Here is a 16,232-nt window from a genome sequence, read left to right on the forward strand (position 1 = left end):
CCAAGTACAGATGGCTCCTCGGGGCAGGAATTAAAGATGAAGAGAGAAATGACTCTCAAATGGAATACAGTACGTTAATTCACTTAGAAGGCACCAGGGTGTGACTGCTTTACTGACTTTTCCAAAGGCACAGAATTTGGCCCCATTTCCAGTTATAGTAAATGTGTTTACTCCTCAAAATGTGCCTCTCAGTTTCCCCAAATGAGGGCTATGGCTTATCACCAAATTTTAAATAAGCTGCTTGTTGGTTTGAAAACACTTGAGGTTATTTGGGTCTCAGAGACACTGGAGGCCCAGACATCACCTTTGTCCTCACCCTCCCCCAGAAGCTCCCAAGAGCAGGCAAAACCTTTCACTCATGAGTTCTGGCAGTTGGCTGAGGCCTCCCTGAGGAGAAAAGAAAGGGGGAAAACTGTGCTGGGTGAGGTTGGCCTCCTCTAACTCTTATTAATAGAGAACATGTGGGCTGAGGCGAAGGCGGGGGCTAGGGTTGCTGAGTAAACAGGATGGGATGAGAAAGAGAATGATGCTTTTATATTCTTGTCTATTATAGATCCAGGGAGGCTCTTTAATGCAGATGAAAGGGAGAGACAGATTTAAAGGAAGTAGCTTCCAAAGCTAAATATGCAGACCACTGACGTCTACTTTCTCATTTCCCATGGAAGGAAGCTATGTGGTCAACTGGCATTGCTAACTGACTGCTAACCAGATTTCACTAAAGTTTTCCTAGTCTGTGGTTCTGTTCCACCTCTATCTGAGAATTCTTCTTTAGATCTATCCTTTATTGATTTATTTATTCCACTAATATGAACTGAGGGCTGTTATTTCCCGGGCACCATTTTGGGCACTGTGAATATAGTCGTGAAGAAGACAGCCTTCGTGGACAATCTGAAGAAAGGGGAGTAATAAAGAATGATAATAGGCATGTGCAGACTGTGACACCAACCAGACGCAGGTGCCATGGGAGCCTGGAGAGGGAGCGCTGATCCAGACTTTTCCAGGGAGGGGTGGTCAGGGCAGGCTTCCCTGAAAAGGAGTCCATGACACCCAAATTGAGCCTGAAGTTAGCCAGCTGGAGAAGGGGGGGGTGGGCTTGAGACTGGACCTGACCAGACAAAATGGGGATAACGGCCTCATTGCTTAGAAAACGCACGTTCCTCTTAGGAATGACAGAGAGGGCCAACATATCCGCAAAGACTTTCAGGAAGGATGCTGTAGAAACTACACAAAAAGTATGCTGCTGTTTCAGAGAACATCCAGGTGCGATGCCACACCTAGAGGAGAAATGAGAAAGACTGCTGTTTGCATCTGAAATTTTCTTCCACATGCTGACCTACTTTTCACTCAAGCCCATCAAAGCCTTTTTATGGAAAGGAAATTAAAGACCATAAGGCAGGCAGATATGTGAGGGAGTTTCCCTTTCTTCATCAAAAAATGCTGATATTTTTACAAATACAAGTGTTTAAGATGTCTTCTTACATGTTTGCCCCTGTAGTGTTGGAAGTAGAATTGATAAGATAAAACTATCACATTTTAAATTTTGTGTTGACATCTGGGTATCAGCAAATTTTCTTATCATTGAAATTTCATTTTGAAAACTATACATACATATAAATAAATACCTAGTATTTGGAAGATTGCTATATAAACTTGAATCTTCCCCAAAATATTTTTAAAATGCACATGAACATATCTGATAAAGTTTGAACCACAAAAAAAAACATAGCTAGTATCAGAGAACTGAACTGTTAACAGATTTTTTCATTTATCGATTTTATTTCAGACAATATAAAAGAAATGAGAACTTTGTCAGTATAAAAAAACCCCACTTTATTTCATGCCATTATTTCTTTTCAATCTGCTAGCTAAAAACATGTCCATATCAAGCTTTTGTTTCTTGATCCTTATTATAGTCTCCATAAAAATCATTAGAAATATACTGTCTCAAAAAGAGAAGCCGATTCCTCTCCTGTCCAAATTGTTAGTTTTCTGATTGACTTTGAAAACCAAAACTTTACTCTCTTTGAGGGAAAATAATCTATTTTTCTAGAGAATTTCAATCTGTCAGTCACTCTGATAGACGCATAGCTCCTACCGTATTATTTTTTTTGCTTCAGCTAACATACGTTAAAACAAAATCATTTTTAAAGCTGAAGACAACTCAACATTCTGATTAGCTCCAAAAGTTCTTCAGTCAACCCATGACTGCCAAGTTTCCTCAATGGAAGACGTTATCTTGACTCATTTTCTTCAAGCATCAAGTGTGTGATCTGCCCCAGAAATAAGAGTTGCTTCCAAACATTGTCTTCTCAGAGAAGTTAGAGCTGCTAAATCTGTAACTCATGTATTTTCAGTTTTAAATCTCACAGAAAAATACTTCAGCTCCAAGACATGAAATGATTATGAGGGAGGAAAAAAAGCTCAGGAAGTCTTCACTTTTCATCATTTTTAGTCAATGATCCATTTGTACGTTGGCCAAAAATGACTTACTATATGAAGGCAGAGGCTACAATTTTCACTGATATTTCCTCTTGGGGACTAGAGAATTCAGTGCTTTGGTCAAATGTATAACTTGTGTTTAGATAATTGGAGATATTTTTCAGCAATTGTTTTTCACAGAAATACTTCTATGAGAAAAAAAATTTAAGTTTACTTATTTATCTATTTTTGAGAGAGAGAGAGAGAGCATGAGTCCAGGAAGAGCAGAGAGAGAGAATCCTAAGCAGGCTCCACACTGTCAGCAGGGAGCCTGATGCAGGGGCTCAATGCAGGGCTTGAACTCGTGAACCAAGAGATCATGACCTGAGCCAAAACCAAGAGTCTGACACTTAATCAACCAAGCCATGCAGTCACCCCCTATGAGAAATTGCCACAATATTTACTGTGCACCCCGAGTTTTATACAAGTCAGTCATCCAAAAGAACCTGGACATCTGGAAATATGGCGATATTCACTAAGTTGCTATCCCAAAGGAAGAGATCTGATTAAAATGTGTTAAACAAGTCAGTGGAATGAAATTAGAGAGCTAGGTTACTTGTTTTGTCTACCTACCTGCCTTTCTTACTTCCCTCCTCTGTCCACATCCCTCTCTCTCTCTCCCTCTTTCTCTCTCTCTCCAGATATCTCTAGCCTAAAGCCAATTTGTTACATGTTTTTACAACTCATCAGCAAAACCGCACTTGTGTCAGCCAGAATCGTTCTAGCATACCAATTATTTAAATTGTCAGAACCCTCAGGTAAAAACGCTCCAGGTGCCAAAAAGCAACAGTCCTCTTCAATGTGCAGAGAAGTTGTTTTTTTCCCTAGAGTTTAGAACTGGGCTCTCCTCTGAATCAGAGGGACAAACACGTGTGGACTTTAAGCTGAAGCTTTCCGGCAGTCTGGAAATTGATGTTCTGAAGGACATTATTGGCATTGACTTGCAAGTCACTGGAGATGAGCCAGTGCTTCGTGGACACTGAGAGGAAAAAGAAGGCACTAGATCTCTGGTTCTCAAAACTAGCTGCTCAACGGAGTCACCTGGGGAGTTTTACAAAACTGTTTGAATGCTTGGACTTGATATCGTTGGCTTGGGATATGGCCTGGGCCTTGGTATTTCTAAAAGCAACCAAGCTTGAGGACCGTTATTTTAAAGTATACAAAATTCACATTTATGCCTTAGTTAAATTAAGGTAAAAGAAATTCCCCCTCATCTGAGCTGAAAGATTTAATCAGAGAAAGGAAATAATTCTTACTATTGCCATCCCTCCTGTTGTCATTTGATACAATCAACAGGCCATTTATAAATCCATTTATAAGATTTTTAATCGGTTTGTTTGGCCCCTCTTCAGAGGCTCTGTGTCAGAAACTTTAATATCGGAGGAACTACAAACAGCTGCCAGGACAAACACCATGTTGTCTCCCTGCTTCTCGGGCCCCGTGTCAGAGAGGGTAGGAAACTCAGCTGCCAGGTGCAATGCAATGCTAGTGAGCTGTCCCACTGCGGGTGTCCCTTACCCCGGGCCAGCCATTGTGGTCAGGCAGGAGGGTGGGCCCGTGGCCACTGGAGCGTCGAATTTTTCAAGAGAAGCCAGAAATCATCTTATTTACGTGAAATATCCCAATTTCTAAATGTTGGCAAGTAGTTGTGAATAATCAAAATACATCTGTGGACCAAAAGTGTGCTGCCAGTTTGCACCTCTGGCCTGGAAGGCCCTTCATTTCACTGTCATGTGGCTAACTCCTGCTCAACTTCCAACACTCACTCACTTCTGGAGACCATCCTTTTTTTTTCTCTAATGTTCATTTATTTTTGAGAGAGAGAGAGAGAGAGCGCGCACAAGTTGGGGAGGGGCTGAGAGAGAGACAAGGAGACACAGAATCCGAAGCAGGCTCCAGGTTCTGAGCTGTCAGCACAGAGCTCACACGAGGCATGACCTGAACCGAAGTGGGATGCTCAGCCAACTTAGCCACCCAGGTGCCCCAGAGACAATTCTTTAGAGAAAGCCTCCTGCCGTCGCCCCTGTCCGCCTCCCCTTATCCCCAGCCTCCAGCTCCAACCCTGGGCGCTCAAGCACATCTCCAAAGCTTGTCTCCCTGCAATGGGATTGTGCATTTGTCTCCCCTAACAACTGCCCACTCCCGAGGGCAGGGATGGTGCCTAAATCCCCTTATTTTAGGGGTGTATGTTAATCCCAAACTGGATTCTGATTCAGCCAACAAACACTTATTAGACGCTTACTACATGTGTATACATAAAAATTTAACAAGTTATGGCCCCTCGGAAATACAAATTAAGAAAATACACCCTAGGGAAAAAAGGCTTTCCTCTCCAAATAGATGTTGTTACCTTTGTGATTTACATCTCTGCTCCCAGATCTAATTCACTTGTGAGTATCCTCAGAACATCTCCACATGGCACATTTATCCTCAGCGTGTTGCTTTATGGTTAAGACAGTAGCCTTTAAAATTTTTTTTAATGTTTATTTATTTTTCAGAGAGAGACAGAGAGACAGAGCACAAGCAGGGGACGGGCAGAGAGAGGGGGAGACACAGAATCCAGAAGCAGGCTCCAGGCTCTGAGCTGTCAGCACAGAGCCCGAGGCGGGGCTTGAACCCACGAACTGCGAGATCATGACCTGAAGCGAAGTCCATCGCTTAACCCACTGAGACATCCGGGAGCCCCAAGAAAGTGGCCTTCAAAGACAGCCTGGGTTCAGATTTGGGCTCTGCCACCTGTGTGACCTTGGGTAAAGTACTTGACCTTATTCTCAGTTTTCTTACACTTACCTATTTTTTAAACTGAAGTATAGTTGACACACAAATGTTACATTCGTTTTAGGTGTACAACTTAGTGAAAGGACAACTCTATACATTATGCTATGCTCACCCCAAGTGTAGCTACCATCTGTCACCATACAACACCGTTACATTGGTTTTCTTATATTTATATCAGAGGTAGTAATGAGACCTGCCTTAAAGGTTGTGTGAGGATTAATTACGCCTTAGTAACTATTTACTATCTTGGGCCATTGCTGTCACCCATAATTGAACGCAGTGCCTTCCAAGAACCCTTCTTAGTGAGCATTATTACCCCCACCTTATTGATGAGGGGACAATGAGGCTCCATTGTCAACTATCCAAGGCCACTCTGTTGGTAGTTACAATGTTACAGAACCTGGTCTGGATCACCTGGTGGAAGAACCAAGCGGCACTTGGGGATCTTGGAAGGCGGGAGGTTTATTTCACTCATCACTCTCCAGAGGTCTGAGCCCCCAAGCACAAGCAGAGGGAAATCTATGGTCTGTTACTTCCGCATTGCACATCAGTAGTAATTTGGCTCATGTGGCAAGTGGGGCGGGAAGAAGAATCCGGAAGGGAGTCTTTGGGGACTGGAATGCCCCTCTTAGTCCTGTTGGCCATCTTCTAACATAATTTTTCCCTATCCACAAAACTGGGCTGTAAACACAGATCTGCCACCAAGTCCACTGCCTTTCCAATTACACTAGGGAAAAATCAACCTGGTCCTCCCAAATTTGTGCCAGTCCGCCAACGCTTAAAACCAACTCCTACCCATTAAGATAGTCCTATTCACCTTGACAAGTACCTAAATACAAGTAAATTCCTTTGTCATTATATTAATAATAATAAAAGCTAACATCATCGAGTTGTGCGTTCTCTACATTTTGCTAAGCACGTGTCTTTCATTGTGTTCTTTAACCTCTATGAGGCACTTATTATTTTCAGATGAGGAAACCCAGGAGGTTAAGTTACTTGCCCAAGGACATAAAGCAGTGGTTAAGCCTAGACTCTGACTCCAAAACCATTAAAGGTTCTTAACCTCTCTGCCAGGCACTGGGATCTCCCTGACCAATACAATTTCATTTAAAAAATAAAATTATTAACCAACTTACCCACTCTTTATTTCATTGCCATTTACTCATAGAAGAAAGAACATGTTAACACAAAAACTGTTGAGAGCTCATAATCTCAGAGTAAAATAATTAAATATATTTAACTTTATAAAACGTTCCAGACATTGTTTGGTTTTTTGTTTTTGCGTTTGTTTTGTTTTGTTTTTTTACTTTTCTATGTGAACTGGTGGAAGCTTTGTCTCCATCACTGCCCCCCTGCCACCATTTTCTCCTTGTCCTTCCTTACCTAGTCATCTCCAGCTTTTCCACTTTGTCATGTCTTCTCTTTGACTATTCCTCCAACTTGGTCCTTCCTTCAGAGCCAAGATGACTGCCCCAGAAGCAGCACTGGAATCATTTAAACTGGAAGGAGGAAGCCTGAATGCAAATGTAAGAGGGGGGCTTGGTCCTACCCAGACCACGGGGAAAGCAGTGACGGATCTGGGAAGCTTCCATGCTGATCAAGGGGTTGTAAAGGGAGACCATGGTGCACGATGGCATGTGACATAGAGTCCAGGAAAATGGAGGATGATAAGGACAGGAGAAGGGCCAAAGGGCTTCTCCAGTTCTACCTTCTTGACAGGGAGACAAGAGGGAGGGAATGGGCCCGTTATAAGAAGGAGCAGGGTGACAAAGCAAAGAATGTTTGCATTGTATTGAAAACCACCCACAGGTTACCTCCTTGTCAATGAGTCCCTCCCACAGGTTTCTTTTGAGTTAACACTGAATTCAGTTCTCCTAAACTCAATCTGAAAAATGGAAGTCACATTCAATTTCACTCATTTATTCAATACTTATTAGGACACTACTGTGGCCAGGCCTTGTAATCTGCACTGGGGAAATGTTACCTTAATAAGATTGGTTTTAGCCAGCTTTCAATAGTTCCCAGATGGATGAGACAGACAAAATATGTCGTTTTATTTTTCATTTCCTTTTTGTACATGACTATTACAGTACTCATACCTAGTTGAAGAAGTTCCTGTATTTTCTTTTTTTATTATTTCTTTTTTTTAAACATTTTTATTCGATGTATGCATAGTTTTTTTTTAACATTTATATATTTTTGAGAGATGGACAGAGTGCGAGTAGGCAGGTGGCAGAGAGAGGGAGACACAGAATCCGAAGCCGGCTCCAGGCTCTGAGCTGTCAGCACAGAGACCTACATGGGGCTCATACTCACAGACTGTGAGATCATGACCTCAGCCAAAGTTGGTGGCTTAACCGACTGAGCCACCTAGGCACCACTCTTTTTTTGTTTTTTATTTTTTATTATTTTTTTTAAATTTTTTTTGTAATGTTTATTTATTTTTGAGACAGAGAGAGACAGAGCATGAGTGGGGGAGGGTTAGAGAGAGGGAGACACAGAATCCAAAACAGGCTCCAGGCTCCGAGCTGTCAGCACAGAGCCCGACACGGGGCTAGAACTCACAGACCGCGAGATCATGACCTAAGCCGAAGTCGGCTGCTCAACCGACTGAGCCACCCAGGTGCCCCATGTTTTTTAAAGTTTATTTACTTATTTTGAGAGACAGAGACAGCATGAGAGGGGGTAGGGCAGAAAGAGAGAGAGAGAGAATCACAAGCAGGCTCTGCTTGAACCCACAAAAAAACCACGAGATCACCACCTGAGCCAAAACCAAGAATCGGACACTTAACCAACTGAGCCACCCAGGAGCCCCTGTATTTTCTATCTATGGTAATATTAACAATGGCATGAAGTACTTTCTCCGTGCGAATGTCAGCTGATGTGCAGTGAGCATTCCTCCATGCCAGACATTCTGTTAAGCGCTGTGTATAAATCATCTCATTGAATGAGAACAATGCCTGGAACATAGTAGGGGATCAATAACTAATGGACAGATGGATGGATGGATGAATGAATGAATGAATGATTCTTCACTACAGCTCTATGAGGTAGTTTCTATTATCATCACCATTGTATAGATGAGGAAACTGAGGTACAAAGTAGTTAAGTAACTTGCTTAAGACAACATGGGTTCTGAATTCATGACTTTCGTGGCATAAAAGTGATAAAGAATAAAAAACACTTTCTGGGACACCTGGCTGGCTCAGTCAATAGAGCATCAACTCTTGATCTCAGGTTCGAGTTCAAGTCCCGTGTTGGGTGTGGAGCCTACATTTAAAAAAACCAAACAAACAAAAAACAAACAAATAAAACTTAAAAAAAAAAAAAAGGAAAAGCTTCCCAACTAATGAAAGCATTTCAGGATATTGTAGTGCCAAGATAATAAAAATCACCAAGCAAGTAAGTCCAAAAGGCACAAGAGACCTGCCCGAAGTGAGAAGGTAAAAAAGATCAGGAATGATGAGCCAAAAGTAGAACCTGGGCCTCTTCTAATCACTCTGCATCACACCAGTTTTAATTCCCATGCATGAGCAGGTCATACCTCAAAAAGATACTCAACTTAGTATCAGCAATTGCTTCAGCACTGAGGATGTACCATTGGCTGGTCCAGAACATAGTTGTTCAGGAATGAAAAGGGGGAGGAAGAAAAATGTGGGAAAGGAGAAAGGCAAGGGTCTCAAAGAATTATCTATGGTGAGGTGACTGACAAAGCCCCAGTGACTATCCAGACATGACACCATGCAAACCACTGTGACTATAGTTTTGGACAGTTTGTATTTTGAACAGTATGCTTTTGAGACCCTTCATAAGTACAATTATCCCCTTATTCTTGGTGATTAATAAACATATTCATGATAAATTTCATCCTCGATGGGAACATACCTAACAAATTATCTATAAGCAGAAAGTTGGACACGATTACTTAAAGAATAAACCACCCTGCAGAAAAAAAATGGAAGCGAGACACGGGGAGGAGCAGGTCCCTGTAGCCCTGGTTAGAATATACAATTTGCCCCCATCTCCTAAATAGGTAGTTATACTTCATGTGACTGATGCCCAGAAGAACATTTAATCTGCAATGTCTATTTTAGTGAGTTCTTCCACTGGCACATTCGCAAGACTGGGTTTTGTTGTTTTGGAGGGAGGTGTTTGGTTGGGGGAATGGGGGCAAATGTAGGGGGTGGAATTCCCCAAACCAAGAAAGAAGTCAAACCCTGCCTCCCCCAACCCCCTGTATCAGGAAACATGCATTTCTTTTATGCCCAGTCTGTGCTGCCCCTGTTTGACTTTAGGTCAATGCAAGGAGCATGTGACCTGCTGAAGTTAATTCTACAAAACAATGGATTGAGTTAGCAAGGCTTCATCCTATTACTTTTGATAACAAACTAATTCCTTTTTCTCTCTCTCAATGAGTTCCTGACACTTTCAACTTTTGGTGTTGCTAGTGAAAAGGAATGAATTAAAATGCAACTAAGTGCATTTCCTAAAAACCTTTGGTGGGTTTAAGGGCATTTTACTTCTTTTCACTAAATGTTTCCCTTTCCCTACTAACTAACTTAGAAGGATAAAATGTACATATGGGGACAGGGGTAGGATTTGACCTCTAAATTCGGAGACTAGCTTACTAATTCAGTCATGTTTAGATTAGATTCCAAAAGGCATTCCCAACAGAAAGCTGATAAAAGTCTTTAAAAGCCATTCCTGAAAAATCTCCCATGATGTATTGGCAAGTAGAAAACAAGAAGAAATATTCATTAGGGGCGCCTGGGTGGCTCAGTCGGTTAAGCGGCCGACTTCGGCTCAGGTCATGATCTCACGGTCCGTGAGTTCGAGCCCCGCGTCGGGCTCTGTGCTGACGGCTCAGAGCCTGGAGCCTGTTTCAGATTCTGTGTCTCCCTCTCTCTGACCCTCCCCTGTTCATGCTCTGTCTCTCCCTGTCTCAAAAATAAATAAAAATGTTAAAAAAAAAAATTTAAAAAAAAAAAGAAGAAATATTCATTACATTACCACAATTTTGCTTGAAGAAATAAAACAAACATACGCAAATGCACACATAGGTAAAAAGATTAGGAGGAAATATCCATAAAGGTTAGCAGTAATTATCTTTGGACATAGAGATTGGGAATGGTTTTAACTTTCTACATTTTTTTTTTGTCTTTGTTTACTTATAATTTTTCTACTTTTAACAACTATTTGCCTTTTATTCAGAAAAATACATTTGGGGCACTTGGGTAGCTCAGTGGTTAAGCGTCCGACTTCAGCTCAGCTCAGGTCATGATCTCACGGTTCATGAGTTCGAGCCCCATATCAGACTGAATACTACTGTCAGCACAGAGCCTGCTTTGGATCCTCTGTCCCCCTTTCTCTCTGCCCCTTCCCCCACTTATGCGTGTGCGCACGCATGCGCTCTCTCTCTCTCTCAAAAATAAATAAACAGTTTTTAAAAAAAGAAAGAGGGGCATCTGGGTGGCTCAGTGAGGTACATGTCTTGACTTCGGCTCAGGTCATAATCTTGCAGTTTGTGGGTTCAAGCCCCATGTGGGGCTCTGTGCTGACAGCTCAGAACCTGGAGCCTGCTTCAGATTCTGTGTCTGCCTCTCTCTGTACCCCTCCCCTGCTCACTCTCTGTCTCTGTCTCTGTTTCTCTCTCAAAAATAAAATAAACATCAAAAACGTCTTTTTTTGAAAGAAAGAAAGAAAGAAAGAAATACATTTAAGGCTATTTTTCCTCCTCTAGGGGACTTCAGATCCTGCCCCCCACCCTGTGTAGCTGGGTGAGAACCTCTCCCCATACCTGCCAAAGACTGAAGATTTATTCTCTGAGAGTAAAACATAGAGTCTCTAGAAGGGGGAGAGACCAGGCACAGCTGAAGACAGAAGTACTATACAGAATCAAAGGGGGTCTGAGTGTAGACGCTGAGATGCCCCCACACACACCACACCAGCATGCTCACTGCCAATCAGCTGCCGTGCCTTCACCCTCCAACCAAAAAATGGAAGCATTTCTCTGACAACCCAAAAGGAAGAAAATCTAAAAGATACTGACTCTAGAGTTTCCCTGGCCAGAAGGACTAGCCACATGGCACCCCTTCCCAAATGAACTTCAATCTACAAGCCCCCAGTCACTTAGATATGAGCAGACAGACAAGACTGACAGATTTCTAAGAAAAGCCTCAAACATTAAAATAGTGACTAAAACACATAGAAAACAAAGTAAATGGAAAGGTAAGATAATAATTATGGTAAATAAGAGTTTATAGGAAAGAAAAAGCAATATCATGGTTTATAAGATGACTCAGCTATGAATGGTCATTGTAATGTAAACCTTCATGCAAACCAATCAAAAGTTATGGCATAATTAAATTGGGAGGAAAGAGGGGATGAGAAAGGTGGTATGTGTAGTGGAGCATCCTGGGGGCAGGGAGGAAGAAAGCTAACCTTCATCTTCTGTAGTGAAAAGTTATTACTTAGCGCCTACAACCAAAAGCTCAAGAGGTCAGCAATATAAGCATGTCATATAGAAACATGGAGGTCAATATAAAAAGCAGCAGCTGATGTATGAAACTGATTGCCTTTGGGGTGGGGAAAATGGGGGACACAGCGGTAGAGAACTATTGCTTTTCTTTATAAACCTTGTGGAACCATTTTATTCTTTAAGCTGTAGTAATATATAATTTTGATACAAGAATATAAAAGAAAATGAGAAATTAAAAACGGAAGGCTAGAGCTGGCTTTGACAGCTATACATATTTGGGTTGGAATCCCACTGTGGCATTCACCTAAATCTGACCATGCTTAACTTCCTTATCCTCTACAAGCCTGTTTGTTTCTGTCTGTAAAATCAGGACAATGGTGGCTGTGAAAATTAAATAAGGTTTAATGTGTAAGGTCCTTTGTCCATATTGGACAATTAACATCAGCTCCTATGTCAAATGGCCAAGGCTCTCAGCCCCTCACGTGACCACTGTAGGAGACTAGCAGTCAGAGTTTTTCTGCCCTGAGAGCAGAGTTCTACTTACAGCAATGTCCAATTGTTTGAAGAAGGAGATTTGAAATCAATGTTTCTCAATCTTCAACAAGCTATAGATCCCTTTCAAAGGAGAAACAAAATAAAACACCAAACTCTTAGGGATCCAGGGTTGACTTAGACTTTTTAATTAAAATATGACTTAAATATTATAATACTATTTTATATGCATTAACTCCTTATGTACATACAACCTAAGCAACAATAAAGTAAAAATAAATTTAAATGAAAACCAAATCACAAAACCAGTGGAATTCAAGTGAACACTAATTTTTTTTAAATTCGTTTATTGATTGATTGATTGATTGATTGATTGAAGTAATTTCTACACCCAATGTGGGGCTCAAACTCATGACCCAGAGATCAGCAGTCACATGCTCTTCCAAATGAGTCAGCAAGGCGCTCCCAAGTGAACACTTAATTTAATGTGATAGTTGGTAACATTTTGCTGAAACCAAATCATGGCTCTTCGAGAGCATAGGCAATGGCAGGTTCTCATGGGTCCCCATGCCCAGGCCACTGGGTGCTAGTTGGTGACCCAATTTCTCACTGCTTTTCTTTGAATCCTCCTTCCACAGCTGGCTGTGGGACTCCTGAGCCTTTGCATGGTGCTAGCATGTATCTTATACATCAGGTCTACTAATACTTTTTTCTTGTTAGCCAGGTACGATGAACATAATACAATTTGGCTCAAATTTAATCATAACAGAAACTCAGGCTCAAAATGGAGAAAACTACTAAATTAAAAATCATCATGGGGGGCGCCTGGGTGGCTCAGTCGGTTAAGCGTCCGACTTCAGCCCGGGTCACGATCTCGCGGTCCGTGAGTTCGAGCCCCGCGTCGGGCTCTGGGCTGATGGCTCAGAGCCTGGAGCCTGCTTCCGATTCTGTCTCCCTCTCTCTCTGCCCCTCCCCCGTTCATGCTCTGTCTCTCTCTGTCTCAAAAATAAATAAACGTTAAAAAAAAAAAAAATTTAAAAAAAAAAAAAAAAAATCATCATGGAAAACCATAAATCCGTGAATGGAACAACTTGGTGGGTAATTAAGGCCTCCTGGAAGCTTTAACCCAAAATCAAGAGTAAGACTTTTCCAGGCAGCAGGACCACCTTCCTCTCCCCTGGTCTCCCCATCCCCTCCACAGTGTCCAGTCAAAACTGCTTTGTTTTTATTATGTTTTTACCATATACCCATGGGACACCTAATAAGCATTAATGAAGATTATGTTCTTTCTATACCCAGCTGTTCCTCATTCTATTATACTACTTGTGGTGGCTCCTTGGTTTGCTTTCTTCCTTTTTTTAAAATTGCTTTCTTTTTCAAAATACATATTATGATCTTTTTTGCATACACAAGACAAAAACCAAAGACATGTTATCAGACTGGTCAAAAGGCACAACGTTACCTTATAATGGAAAATATTTGCTGACCTCTTTGATACTAGAAAAATATCTGTGTATTTTAATGGAATTTAGTATGTATGCTTCTGATGTATTAAAAACAAACTCAACAAACTGTCCCTTTGTGGAATAACTTAATTTCCAAGGTTTTTGAGCCTTCCATAGGAAGAAGGTACCATCAAAAGAAAAAAATACATAGTACATCCAAACTTCCCCAATCCAGCCTCTGCTCTTACCCTCCAAGCCAGGCAGTTTGACAGGAAGATAATCTCAGACATGGCAGGCTGTGTCCTCTGGCCACAAGTCACATAGGTTCTGTGCTAAAGGCCAGGGGGTGAAATGTCCTTCATAGTTCAAGACATCTCTTTTTGCAGTCACAGCTGTCCATAGAAGTTACGACAGTTTAGGCAATCATAGCTATTTCAAGGGCTCCAGGTGGCTGCTCTGGACGGAAGGAAGATTAAAAGAAGTTGTCTCTGTTCATATAAAAAAAGCTTACGGCTCTACACTCATTTGTTCCATAAATACATATTAAACAACTACTGTGTGAGGTTCCATGTGTCTATTAGGCAGTGTAAGGGATGAAGAAGACATATACCCTGCCTTAGAGAAACACATTTTCTAGAGGAGGGGATAGAAATAAAAGCAAGTGCCTGCAAAGCAGTGTGAGAACTGCTGATTGATAGATAATGTGCTATGGGAGCACAGAGGAAGGAGCAACTCCGCTTACCTGGAGTGACTTTGAGTTGATCTTTTGGCTGAATTAGAGTCTTCAGCTTAACAAGAAGGGTGGGGGGGAGGAGTCCAGGCAGAGGATATAGCACAGAGGCATAACAAAGCTTGGATCACGCAGGGAAGAGTAAGTAGGTCTGGGGTTACATAATGTATAGTAGGTAAAAATAACCAGAAAAGACATCCTAGGGTAGATGATTAAGTTTGGGTTTTTCCTATTGGTTTCAATTTGATGGGTGTGTGTGTGTGTGTGTGTGCGTGTGTGTATATATATATATATATATGCACACATACGCACACACACGACAATATTTATGTAAATGAAACATTGTTCTAAATTTTGAGAATATAGAGATAGTTTTTTGCAGTGCTTCTTAAAAGAATACACAAAGCACATAATAACTCACAAAAAGCACTTTTACAGGGAACTATAATAGTATTGACTAAGTATTGCTTATGATTTTTCAACGAATAAAATCTGGAATAGCTCGAAGAATAGACAGGCTGCATGGCCTTCAAATATTTCTTCATAGATAACATTTCTATCAAGCAGGACATTGATAAGATTTGGACAGAAAAGTGGTTGGTTGATTTTGTGTTCTTTGCAGATTCTTTTGGGTTTTTTTAATGTTTACTTATTTTTGAAAGAGTTAGTGATTGGAGGAGGGGCAGGGACAGAGAGGGGGAGACAGAGAATCCCAAGCAGGCTCAGTGCTGTCAGCTCAAAACCCGATGTGGGGCTTTAACTCATGAACTGTGAGATCATGACCTGAGCTGAAGTCAGACTCTCAACTGAATGAGCCACCCAGGCGCCCCATATTCTTTGCAAATTCTTAAGTCTAAAATTGATTTTAGTGGTAATTGGTAGGCATTAAAGAGTTGCAATCAGTGTGCTGATACAATTAATATGTATGAATATTAGGAGGGAGTGGTAGGAGGAGCAGAGAGATCCATGAAGAGTTTATTACATTTTCTAAGGTTAAATAAAGGGTACAACTGAATTATGTCATGATGGTAAACGTGCAGGAGTCTACAGATATTAAAGTGGTAAAATTTGCTAAATCTTTGAGACCAATTAGTGCTGAGGAGTGAGAAGAAGTAAGAAGAATCTAAGAAGACTCCCAGATTCCTGACTTAAGTATCTGGGTGAGCTTTTTTAAGTTTATTTTATTTTATTTTTTTAGTAATCTCTACACCCATCATGAGGTTCGAACTCATGGCCCAGAGATCAAGAGTCGTATGCTTTATGACTATGCCAGGTAGGTGCCCCCAAGTATCTGGGTGAGCTTTAGTTCTCTTCACTGGAATAGTGAAGAACAGATTGGGAGAGTTATGATGATAAGTTCTGGTACAACTTGATTTTAGGACATGATGAAAGATTGGATGTAATTCATCTTTTTAATATGCTAAGAAGAATAATGTTGAGATAGCAATGGGACCAAACATTGCTATAGCCACATTAGGAGGCATTTTGGCAGTATCTAATACAATATTAAAATGTACACACCATATGACCCAACAGTGCCATTTCTCAGTATCAACCTCAGAAAAAAGCACATGCCCTAGGAGGAAGGTCCAAGGAGGTGCATTGCAGCATTACTGGTAATCACACACACACACACACACACACACACACACACACACAATTCAACCTACTGAAATGTAGTTTGCTAGGGAAATAGTTTTTAAAAACCATGATAGTGTTTTCAGACTTACTGAAAATTAAAATCACCCGGGATATTGGTTGAAAATAATTTCTTCATCCCCCTTCCCAGTCCTACAGAAACAGATTCTCTTGGGGCAGGCCGTGAATAGGT

This window comes from Panthera onca, chromosome C2, assembly GCF_046562875.1.
Source record: "Panthera onca isolate mPanOnc1 chromosome C2, mPanOnc1 haplotype 2, whole genome shotgun sequence".
In the NCBI taxonomy this organism is placed as follows: Eukaryota; Metazoa; Chordata; class Mammalia; order Carnivora; family Felidae; genus Panthera; species Panthera onca.